The sequence below is a fragment of the Microcebus murinus genome, chromosome 18, assembly GCF_040939455.1.
Source record: "Microcebus murinus isolate Inina chromosome 18, M.murinus_Inina_mat1.0, whole genome shotgun sequence".
Taxonomy (NCBI): domain Eukaryota; kingdom Metazoa; phylum Chordata; class Mammalia; order Primates; family Cheirogaleidae; genus Microcebus; species Microcebus murinus.
The window spans coordinates 1,769,406-1,781,481 of NC_134121.1; the positions used below are offsets into that span (position 1 = coordinate 1,769,406).

Consider the following 12,076-nt stretch of genomic DNA (forward strand, 5'->3'; position numbering starts at 1 on the left):
GGTGGGTGGCGAGCTAGCGGCATTCAGAAGAGCGAGGCCCGCAGTCTGTGCGGAAGACACCTGCACTCGGGTGTGTGTGGCGGCGCGATTCACAAGCAGCTCTAGATGTTAAACCAAGGAGAAGCCAGGGAGTTCCCAACGCCCCAGGTGTCCTCAGCCCACGACTGGCTGCTGTGGGAATGCGAAGCCCGGCTCCTTGTCTCAGAGCGGGGTTCCCAGGAGGATCAGGCTGAAGCTGGGACTTGGCCTCAAAGTGTCCCCTCGCATGGCCACCCCCTTCCCCTTCCTGCTCCTCTACTCCTGGTGCCCCTCCATCCAGGGGCCAGACCTTAAAGAGTCACCGCAAGAGAATCCTGGTCCCAAAGGAGCCTTCTGGGGGACCGGTGCTGAGAGAGGTTGTGGGCATGGCCCGCTGGGGCTCTGCCCGACCCAGGGCTGAGAGATGCCACCTCCCAGCTCTGGGTCCCTGCAGGAAGTGTTGGCAAGCACAGGGCCGGTCCTCCAAAGGCCCAGGTGCAGGGAGCCCAGGCCAAGCAGCCTGTGGAAGAAGCCACTTGCCGTGCCACCCCGGGAACAGGACTGCAGGCCCCGGCCCTTCCCACCTCCTCCTCCTCCTCCTACTCCTCCCCCCCGCCCCGCCCCCACAGGGCACAGGGCTCAGAGACACCTCAGACTCTTGCTACCCAAAGTGCAAAGGGCATCAGTTGCTCCTCCAACCCCCCCCCCCCCCCCCCCCCCGCCCAGCAGACCACGTTGTCCAGCCAGCCCCCGGGCCTCCCTGGGGTGCCCAGCACAAAAGTGCATACACCCACCGGACCCTCAGTCTCAGTTTTCGGAGGTTTTTGCCACTCTAAGGACCCGCAGGCCAGCTGGGCCTTCGGGCAGGACAGAGAGCCCCGGAATCCGACGTGGAGAGCTGCGTGTACGTCCCCATCAGGAGGCGGTCCCCACCTCCGCGGCTCTCCCCTTGCGGGGAGCGGCAGCCCAGCCGGCAGCCGCAGGGCCTCAGGGAAGACACCAGGCTGGGCCCCCGCGGCACAGCGGGGGCACGTCCCCCGCACTCACGCGACTTAGGGACGGCTGCTGGAGACTGCTGCGGCCACCCTGCTGCCGGGTTTCTGGAGGGCTTCCTGGAAGCAGCGTCCACACCAAGCCCTTGGAAGGCCCAGGCGACGGAGGAGCCGGTCAGGCAGGGGCCGAGGACGGTGAGAGGCCGGGCGGGAAGGAGCGTGTCAGGCAGGGGCAGAGGACGGTGACCGGCCGGGCGGGGAGGAGCCGGTCAGGCGGGGGCCCAGGACAGTGACGGGCCTGGCCGGGGAGGAGTGCGTCAGGCAGGGGCAGAGGAGACGGGCTGGGTAAGGGTTAGGGTTACAGTTAGGGCACAATTCACAATCCCAAAGACGTGGAAGCGACCCGAGTGCCCATCCATCCAGGAGTGCATCAATAAAATGTGGCGCGTGGACACCACGGAGTGCCATTCGGCTGTGAGGAGCAGCGGTGAGAGGGCGCCTCTCGTGTTCTCCTGGCCAGAGCTGGAACCCGTTCCAGTAAGCCAAGTATCCCAAGAATGGACACACGAGCACCACGTGAGCGCGCTCACCAGCAAATTGGTACGAACGGATGGACGCCTAAGTGGACAGAGAGGAATCACCTTCATCGGGTGGGTGTCGGGCGGGCGGGTGGGGGGAGGGGAGGGGCATACACATCCATTAGGCATGGGGTGGGTGCGCACCGACTGGGGGATGGGCGCACTTGAAGCTCTGACCCGAGGGGGGAGGCTTGGAGAGGGCAAGGCACCCGACCTTAACATTGGTACCCCCACAATACGCTGGAACAACATGAGAGGTATATGAATAAGAACACAGGGGGGGCCGGGCGCGGTGGCTCACGCCTGTAATCCTAGCTCTCTGGGAGGCCGAGGCGGGCGGATTGCTCCAGGTCAGGAGTTCGAAACCAGCCTGAGCAAGAGCGAGACCCCGTCTCTACTAAAAATAGAAAGAAATTAATTGGCCAACTAATATATATAGAAAAACACAGCCGGGCGTGGTGGTGCATGCCTGTAGTCCCAACTACTCGGGAGGCTGAGGCAGCAGGATTGCTTGAGCCCGGAGATTGAGGTTGCTGTGAGCTAGGCTGACGCCATGGCACTCACTCTAGCCTGGGCAGCAAAACGAGACTCTGTCTCAAAAAAAAAAAAAAAAGAACACAGGGGGGAGGGCGGCACGGGCAACACATATCACCTGAATACTTGTACTCCCATCATCTGCTTGAAAAGAGAGAGAAAAGAAAATGCAATCCTAGAGGTAAGAGACACTTTTTAAAAATAATGAATCCGAAGAGAAAAGTAAAAGGAGGCCTGTGGAGCAGGTCTGGGTGTGACTCCGGATCCCCCAACATCAGGTGCCACCACCAAAGATTCCTGCGTGTAGCCCATAGAACCCCAAAAGCAACGGGACGAGTTCTGGTCACATACTCCCTCAAAATGACATCCTGGCCTTCTTCTGGAACTCCCTCCCCTCTCAGACTCTCAAGGTTTCCTCCAGCGTGTCGGTTCCCACAGAGCAGACCTTTGGTCTGAGACCTGACAGTCCAGATGCCACGCATGCTGCCGCGTGGCGGCGGTGTCGCGGCTTGGGACAAGAGGAGGCCCCACGGTGCGGGCTGGGGCGCCAGGCACCGCGCGGGCGCTGAGGGTGGGGGTGACCCCCACCCCGGGCCGCCGCCGCGCTCCCAGAAAGGGGACAGAACAAGAGGCAAAAAAAAAAAAAAAAAAAAAAGCAGCAGCCTGTGGCACCCGGTATTCCCAGGCGGTCTCCCATCCAAGTACTAACCAGGCCCGACCCTGCTTAGCTTCCGAGACCAGACGAGATCGGGGGCGTTCAGGGTGGTGTGGCCCTAGACGGCGGCGGAGGGCGCCCCTGCCCCGCTCGAGAAGCCGAGCCTCTCTGGGCTTCCCCGCCGCCGCCTCCCGCCCCAGGCCCCGCGCCGGGCGGGGCCGGGCCGGGCCGGTTGAGTTCGCTGGCCCGGTCCCGCGGGCTCCCAGGGACGGGGGTGATGGGCGGGGCGGGGCGGGGCGGGGCGGGGTGGGGGGCTGTCTCTCTATACACACACACACACACTCACACTCACTCACACTCACACAAGATGCGCCTCCACGGCTGGACTCGCCAAGGTGGAGCCCTCCCAGCCCCCCTCGTCTCCTCGCCCGGCCTCCTTCACCTACCCGCTGCCCACCCCCAGCGCGTCGCTGCCGCTGACTGCGCACGCGCGGGACGCTCGCCCTTTGACCCCAGCCAGGGGCCGCCCTCCCCCACAACCTCTTTCAGCTGCGCCCCCCCCTCGCCCTGTGGGTGGGCTGCCGCCTATTCCCCCGGGCCAGGGCTGGGGCACAGCCAGTGTATGGGGCGTCTCTCTCTGGGGATGTGTCCCATGGGTGGGGTGGGGTGGCGTGGTTTGGGGGGCGCTGAAGAAATCAGTCCCCTCCATCTCCTACCTCTGGAAAACACCCAAGCCCGTGGAGAACTGCCGGCACCGCTTCGTGGGGGCCGGGACCCTCCTCCGTGTCCTCCTGTGGCCCAGTCCAAGGGGCCTGGGCCTGGCCGGGGCTGCTTTGGACCCCGACCACCCTGGCGTGTGGACTCGCTAAAAATCGGCCATTAGATATTGGATTCCAGCTTCCTGGAGGTCATTTCACTAATGAGTGCACCGGAAAGAGTTTCCTAATCCATCTGTGAGGGTGGCAACTGAAGGAGAATTTTAAAGCTGACAGAATAGGCGAGGGAAGGCATAGGAGATTTCCACACCCAGCAAGGAAGACTTTCCCGAAATGGAAGAAAGAAACGAGCAAACAGAGACACCGGTAGCCCGCCCGGAAAAGAGTCTGCCCCTGAGAGAAAGCACCCTGACCAGGTTCACCCGTGGGTGGGTGGCGAGCTAGCGGCATTCAGAAGAGCGAGGCCCGCAGTCTGTGCGGAAGACACCTGCACTCTGGTGTGTGTGGCGGCGTGATTCACAAGCAGCTCTAGATGTTAAACCAAGGAGAAGCCAGGGAGTTCCCAACGCCCCAGGTGTCCTCAGCCCACGACTGGCTGCTGTGGGAATGCGAAGCCCGGCTCCTTGTCTCAGAGCGGGGTTCCCAGGAGGATCAGGCTGAAGCTGGGACTTGGCCTCAAAGTGTCCCCTCGCATGGCCACCCCCTTCCCCTTCCTGCTCCTCTACTCCTGGTGCCCCTCCATCCAGGGGCCAGACCTTAAAGAGTCACCGCAAGAGAATCCTGGTCCCAAAGGAGCCTTCTGGGGGACCGGTGCTGAGAGAGGTTGTGGGCATGGCCCGCTGGGGCTCTGCCCGACCCAGGGCTGAGAGATGCCACCTCCCAGCTCTGGGTCCCTGCAGGAAGTGTTGGCAAGCACAGGGCCGGTCCTCCAAAGGCCCAGGTGCAGGGAGCCCAGGCCAAGCAGCCTGTGGAAGAAGCCACTTGCCGTGCCACCCCGGGAACAGGACTGCAGGCCCCGGCCCTTCCCACCTCCTCCTCCTCCTCCTCCTCCTCCCCCCCGCCCCGCCCCCACAGGGCACAGGGCTCAGAGACACCTCAGACTCTTGCTACCCAAAGTGCAAAGGGCATCAGTTGCTCCTCCAACCCCCCCCCCGCCCAGCAGACCACGTTGTCCAGCCAGGCCCCGGGCCTCCCTGGGGTGCCCAGCACAAAAGTGCAGACACCCACCGGACCCTCAGTCTCAGTTTTCGGAGGTTTTTGCCACTCTAAGGACCCGCAGGCCAGCTGGGCCTTCGGGCAGTACAGAGAGCCCCGGAATCCGACGTGGAGAGCTGCGTGTACGTCCCCATCAGGATGCGGTCCCCACCTCCGCGGCTCTCCCCTTGCGGGGAGCGGCAGCCCAGCCGGCAGCCGCAGGGCCTCAGGGAAGACACCAGGCTGGGCCCCCGCGGCACAGCGGGGGCACGTCCCCCGCACTCACGCGACTTAGGGACGGCTGCTGGAGACTGCTGCGGCCACCCTGCTGCCGGGTTTCTGGAGGGCTTCCTGGAAGCAGCATCCACACCAAGCCCTTGGAAGGCCCAGGCGACGGAGGAGCCGGTCAGGCAGGGGCCGAGGACGGTGAGAGGCCGGGCGGGAAGGAGCGTGTCAGGCAGGGGCAGAGGACGGTGACCGGCCGGGCGGGGAGGAGCCGGTCAGGCGGGGGCCCAGGACAGTGACGGGCCTGGCCGGGGAGGAGTGCGTCAGGCAGGGGCAGAGGAGACGGGCTGGGTAAGGGTTAGGGTTACAGTTAGGGCACAATTCACAATCCCAAAGACGTGGAAGCGACCCGAGTGCCCATCCATCCAGGAGTGCATCAATAAAATGTGGCGCGTGGACACCACGGAGTGCCATTCGGCTGTGAGGAGCAGCGGTGAGAGGGCGCCTCTCGTGTTCTCCTGGCCAGAGCTGGAACCCGTTCCAGTAAGCCAAGTATCCCGAGAATGGACACACGAGCACCACGTGAGCGCGCTCACCAGCAAATTGGTACGAACGGATGGACGCCTAAGTGGACAGAGAGGAATCACCTTCATCGGGTGGGTGTCGGGCGGGCGGGTGGGGGGAGGGGAGGGGCATACACATCCATTAGGCATGGGGTGGGTGCGCACCGACTGGGGGATGGGCGCACTTGAAGCTCTGACCCGAGGGGGGAGGCTTGGAGAGGGCAAGGCACCCGACCTTAACATTGGTACCCCCACAATACGCTGGAACAACATGAGAGGTATATGAATAAGAACACAGGGGGGGCCGGGCGCGGTGGCTCACGCCTGTAATCCTAGCTCTCTGGGAGGCCGAGGCGGGCGGATTGCTCCAGGTCAGGAGTTCGAAACCAGCCTGAGCAAGAGCGAGACCCCGTCTCTACTAAAAATAGAAAGAAATTAATTGGCCAACTAATATATATAGAAAAACACAGCCGGGCGTGGTGGTGCATGCCTGTAGTCCCAACTACTCGGGAGGCTGAGGCAGCAGGATTGCTTGAGCCCGGAGATTGAGGTTGCTGTGAGCTAGGCTGACGCCATGGCACTCACTCTAGCCTGGGCAGCAAAACGAGACTCTGTCTCAAAAAAAAAAAAAAAAAGAACACAGGGGGGAGGGCGGCACGGGCAACACATGTCACCTGAATACTTGTACTCCCATCATCTGCTTGAAAAGAGAGAGAAAAGAAAATGCAATCCTAGAGGTAAGAGACACTTTTTAAAAATAATGAATCCGAAGAGAAAAGTAAAAGGAGGCCTGTGGAGCAGGTCTGGGTGTGACTCCGGATCCCCCAACATCAGGTGCCACCACCAAAGATTCCTGCGTGTAGCCCATAGAACCCCAAAAGCAACGGGACGAGTTCTGGTCACATACTCCCTCAAAATGACATCCTGGCCTTCTTCTGGAACTCCCTCCCCTCTCAGACTCTCAAGGTTTCCTCCAGCGTGTCGGTTCCCACAGAGCAGACCTTTGGTCTGAGACCTGACAGTCCAGATGCCACGCATGCTGCCGCGTGGCGGCGGTGTCGCGGCTTGGGACAAGAGGAGGCCCCACGGTGCGGGCTGGGGCGCCAGGCACCGCGCGGGCGCTGAGGGTGGGGGTGACCCCCACCCCGGGCCGCCGCCTCGCTCCCAGAAAGGGGACAGAACAAGAGGCAAGAAAAAAAAAAAAAAAGCAGCAGCCTGTGGCACCCGGTATTCCCAGGCGGTCTCCCATCCAAGTACTAACCAGGCCCGACCCTGCTTAGCTTCCGAGACCAGACGAGATCGGGGGCGTTCAGGGTGGTGTGGCCCTAGACGGCGGCGGAGGGCGCCCCTGCCCCGCTCGAGAAGCCGAGCCTCTCTGGGCTTCCCCGCCGCCGCCTCCCGCCCCAGGCCCCGCGCCGGGCCGGGCCGGGCCGGTTGAGTTCGCCGGCCGGGTCCCGCTGGCTCCCAGGGACGGGGGTGATGGGCGGGGCGGGGCGGGGCGGGGCGGGGTGGGGGGCTGTCTCTCTATACACACACACACACACTCACACTCACTCACACTCACACAAGATGCGCCTCCACGGCTGGACTCGCCAAGGTGGAGCCCTCCCAGCCCCCCTCGTCTCCTCGCCCGGCCTCCTTCACCTACCCGCTGCCCACCCCCAGCGCGTCGCTGCCGCTGACTGCGCACGCGCGGGACGCTCGCCCTTTGACCCCAGCCAGGGGCCGCCCTCCCCCACAACCCCTTTCAGCTGCGCCCCCCCCTCGCCCTGTGGGTGGGCTGCCGCCTATTCCCCCGGGCCAGGGCTGGGGCACAGCCAGTGTATGGGGCGTCTCTCTCTGGGGATGTGTCCCATGGGTGGGGTGGGGTGGCGTGGTTTGGGGGGCGCTGAAGAAATCAGTCCCCTCCATCTCCTACCTCTGGAAAACGCCCAAGCCCGTGGAGAACTGCCGGCACCGCTTCGTGGGGGCCGGGACCCTCCTCCGTGTCCTCCTGTGGCCCAGTCCAAGGGGCCTGGGCCTGGCCGGGGCTGCATTGGACCCCGACCACCCTGGCGTGTGGACTCGCTAAAAATCGGCCATTAGATATTGGATTCCAGCTTCCTGGAGGTCATTTCACTAATGAGTGCACCGGAAAGAGTTTCCTAATCCATCTGTGAGGGTGGCAACTGAAAGAGAATTTTAAAGCTGACAGAATAGGCGAGGGAAGGCATAGGAGATTTCCACACCCAGCAAGGAAGACTTTCCCGAAATGGAAGAAAGAAACGAGCAAACAGAGACACCGGTAGCCCGCCCGGAAAAGAGTCTGCCCCTGAGAGAAAGCACCCTGACCAGGTTCACCCGTGGGTGGGTGGCGAGCCAGCGGCATTCAGAAGAGCGAGGCCCGCAGTCTGTGCGGAAGACACCTGCGCTCGGGTGTGTGTGACGGCGGTGTGTGTGGCGGCGCGATTCACAAGCAGCTCTAGATGTTAAACCAAGGAGAAGCCAGGGAGTTCCCAACGCCCCAGGTGTCCTCAGCCCACGACTGGCTGCTGTGGGAATGCGAAGCCCGGCTCCTTGTCTCAGAGCGGGGTTCCCAGGAGGATCAGGCTGAAGCTGGGACTTGGCCTCAAAGTGTCCCCTCGCATGGCCACCCCCTTCCCCTTCCTGCTCCTCTACTCCTGGTGCCCCTCCATCCAGGGGCCAGACCTTAAAGAGTCACCGCAAGAGAATCCTGGTCCCAAAGGAGCCTTCTGGGGGACCGGTGCTGAGAGAGGTTGTGGGCATGGCCCGCTGGGGCTCTGCCCGACCCAGGGCTGAGAGATGCCACCTCCCAGCTCTGGGTCCCTGCAGGAAGTGTTGGCAAGCACAGGGCCGGTCCTCCAAAGGCCCAGGTGCAGGGAGCCCAGGCCAAGCAGCCTGTGGAAGAAGCCACTTGCCGTGCCACCCCGGGAACAGGACTGCAGGCCCCGGCCCTTCCCACCTCCTCCTCCTCCTCCTCCGCCCCGCACCCCCACCCCGACATGGCACAGGGCTCAGAGACACCTCAGACTCTTGCTACCCAAAGTGCAAAGGGCATCAGTTGCTCCTCCAAACCCCCCGCCCAGCAGACCGCGTTGTCCAGCCAGCCCCCGGGCCTCCCTGGGGTGCCCAGCACAAAAGTGCAGACACCCACCGGACCCTCAGTCTCAGTTTTCGGAGGTTTTTGCCACTCTAAGGACCCGCAGGCCAGCTGGGCCTTCGGGCAGGACAGAGAGCCCCGGAATCCGACGTGGAGAGCTGCGTGTACGTCCCCATCAGGAGGCGGTCCCCACCTCCGCGGCTCTCCCCTTGCGGGGAGCGGCAGCCCAGCCGGCAGCCGCAGGGCCTCAGGGAAGACACCAGGCTGGGCCCCCGCGGCACAGCGGGGGCACGTCCCCCGCACTCACGCGACTTAGGGACGGCTGCTGGAGACTGCTGCGGCCACCCTGCTGCCGGGTTTCTGGAGGGCTTCCTGGAAGCAGCATCCACACCAAGCCCTTGGAAGGCCCAGGCGACGGAGGAGCCGGTCAGGCAGGGGCCGAGGACGGTGAGAGGCCGGGCGGGAAGGAGCGTGTCAGGCAGGGGCAGAGGACGGTGACCGGCCGGGCGGGGAGGAGCCGGTCAGGCGGGGGCCCAGGACAGTGACGGGCCTGGCCGGGGAGGAGTGCGTCAGGCAGGGGCAGAGGAGACGGGCTGGGTAAGGGTTAGGGTTACAGTTAGGGCACAATTCACAATCCCAAAGACGTGGAAGCGACCCGAGTGCCCATCCATCCAGGAGTGCATCAATAAAATGTGGCGCGTGGACACCACGGAGTGCCATTCGGCTGTGAGGAGCAGCGGTGAGAGGGCGCCTCTCGTGTTCTCCTGGCCAGAGCTGGAACCCGTTCCAGTAAGCCAAGTATCCCGAGAATGGACACACGAGCACCACGTGAGCGCGCTCACCAGCAAATTGGTACGAACGGATGGACGCCTAAGTGGACAGAGAGGAATCACCTTCATCGGGTGGGTGTCGGGCGGGTGGGGGGAGGGGAGGGGCATACACATCCATTAGGCATGGGGTGGGTGCGCACCGACTGGGGGATGGGCGCACTTGAAGCTCTGACCCGAGGGGGGAGGCTTGGAGAGGGCAAGGCACCCGACCTTAACATTGGTACCCCCACAATACGCTGGAACAACATGAGAGGTATATGAATAAGAACACAGGGGGGGCCGGGCGCGGTGGCTCACGCCTGTAATCCTAGCTCTCTGGGAGGCCGAGGCGGGCGGATTGCTCCAGGTCAGGAGTTCGAAACCAGCCTGAGCAAGAGCGAGACCCCGTCTCTACTAAAAATAGAAAGAAATTAATTGGCCAACTAATATATATAGAAAAACACAGCCGGGCGTGGTGGTGCATGCCTGTAGTCCCAACTACTCGGGAGGCTGAGGCAGCAGGATTGCTTGAGCCCGGAGATTGAGGTTGCTGTGAGCTAGGCTGACGCCATGGCACTCACTCTAGCCTGGGCAGCAAAACGAGACTCTGTCTCAAAAAAAAAAAAAAAAAGAACACAGGGGGGAGGGCGGCACGGGCAACACATGTCACCTGAATACTTGTACTCCCATCATCTGCTTGAAAAGAGAGAGAAAAGAAAATGCAATCCTAGAGGTAAGAGACACTTTTTAAAAATAATGAATCCGAAGAGAAAAGTAAAAGGAGGCCTGTGGAGCAGGTCTGGGTGTGACTCCGGATCCCCCAACATCAGGTGCCACCACCAAAGATTCCTGCGTGTAGCCCATAGAACCCCAAAAGCAACGGGACGAGTTCTGGTCACATACTCCCTCAAAATGACATCCTGGCCTTCTTCTGGAACTCCCTCCCCTCTCAGACTCTCAAGGTTTCCTCCAGCGTGTCGGTTCCCACAGAGCAGACCTTTGGTCTGAGACCTGACAGTCCAGATGCCACGCATGCTGCCGCGTGGCGGCGGTGTCGCGGCTTGGGACAAGAGGAGGCCCCACGGTGCGGGCTGGGGCGCCAGGCACCGCGCGGGCGCTGAGGGTGGGGGTGACCCCCACCCCGGGCCGCCGCCTCGCTCCCAGAAAGGGGACAGAACAAGAGGCAAGAAAAAAAAAAAAAAAGCAGCAGCCTGTGGCACCCGGTATTCCCAGGCGGTCTCCCATCCAAGTACTAACCAGGCCCGACCCTGCTTAGCTTCCGAGACCAGACGAGATCGGGGGCGTTCAGGGTGGTGTGGCCCTAGACCGCGGCGGAGGGCGCCCCTGCCCCGCTCGAGAAGCCGAGCCTCTCTGGGCTTCCCCGCCGCCGCCTCCCGCCCCAGGCCCCGCGCCGGGCCGGGCCGGGCCGGTTGAGTTCGCCGGCCGGGTCCCGCTGGCTCCCAGGGACGGGGGTGATGGGCGGGGCGGGGCGGGGCGGGGCGGGGTGGGGGGCTGTCTCTCTATACACACACACACACACTCACACTCACTCACACTCACACAAGATGCGCCTCCACGGCTGGACTCGCCAAGGTGGAGCCCTCCCAGCCCCCCTCGTCTCCTCGCCCGGCCTCCTTCACCTACCCGCTGCCCACCCCCAGCGCGTCGCTGCCGCTGACTGCGCACGCGCGGGACGCTCGCCCTTTGACCCCAGCCAGGGGCCGCCCTCCCCCACAACCCCTTTCAGCTGCGCCCCCCCCTCGCCCTGTGGGTGGGCTGCCGCCTATTCCCCCGGGCCAGGGCTGGGGCACAGCCAGTGTCTGGGGCGTCTCTCTCTGGGGATGTGTCCCATGGGTGGGGTGGGGTGGCGTGGTTTGGGGGGCGCTGAAGAAATCAGTCCCCTCCATCTCCTACCTCTGGAAAACGCCCAAGCCCGTGGAGAACTGCCGGCACCGCTTCGTGGGGGCCGGGACCCTCCTCCGTGTCCTCCTGTGGCCCAGTCCAAGGGGCCTGGGCCTGGCCGGGGCTGCATTGGACCCCGACCACCCTGGCGTGTGGACTCGCTAAAAATCGGCCATTAGATATTGGATTCCAGCTTCCTGGAGGTCATTTCACTAATGAGTGCACCGGAAAGAGTTTCCTAATCCATCTGTGAGGGTGGCAACTGAAAGAGAATTTTAAAGCTGACAGAATAGGCGAGGGAAGGCATAGGAGATTTCCACACCCAGCAAGGAAGACTTTCCCGAAATGGAAGAAAGAAACGAGCAAACAGAGACACCGGTAGCCCGCCCGGAAAAGAGTCTGCCCCTGAGAGAAAGCACCCTGACCAGGTTCACCCGTGGGTGGGTGGCGAGCCAGCGGCATTCAGAAGAGCGAGGCCCGCAGTCTGTGCGGAAGACACCTGCGCTCGGGTGTGTGTGACGGCGGTGTGTGTGGCGGCGCGATTCACAAGCAGCTCTAGATGTTAAACCAAGGAGAAGCCAGGGAGTTCCCAACGCCCCAGGTGTCCTCAGCCCACGACTGGCTGCTGTGGGAATGCGAAGCCCGGCTCCTTGTCTCAGAGCGGGGTTCCCAGGAGGATCAGGCTGAAGCTGGGACTTGGCCTCAAAGTGTCCCCTCGCATGGCCACCCCCTTCCCCTTCCTGCTCCTCTACTCCTGGTGCCCCTCCATCCAGGGGCCAGACCTTAAAGA

At 63.1% G+C, this 12,076-nt stretch overlaps 3 non-coding genes across 3 annotated transcripts; all 3 read right to left on the minus strand.

Moving 5' to 3' along the window:
• Positions 1–2,782: 2,782 nt before the first annotated feature.
• On the minus strand, positions 2,783–2,901 carry LOC142862108 (5S ribosomal RNA). The gene has a single exon (XR_012913254.1). It is a non-coding gene; the product is annotated as a 5S ribosomal RNA (ribosomal RNA).
• Positions 2,902–6,687: 3,786 nt separating this feature from the next.
• Positions 6,688–6,806, minus strand: LOC142862109 (5S ribosomal RNA). The gene has a single exon (XR_012913255.1). It is a non-coding gene; the product is annotated as a 5S ribosomal RNA (ribosomal RNA).
• Positions 6,807–10,592: 3,786 nt separating this feature from the next.
• LOC142862111 (5S ribosomal RNA) lies at positions 10,593–10,711 on the minus strand. The gene has a single exon (XR_012913257.1). It is a non-coding gene; the product is annotated as a 5S ribosomal RNA (ribosomal RNA).
• Between the last annotated feature and the right edge of the window lie 1,365 nt (positions 10,712–12,076).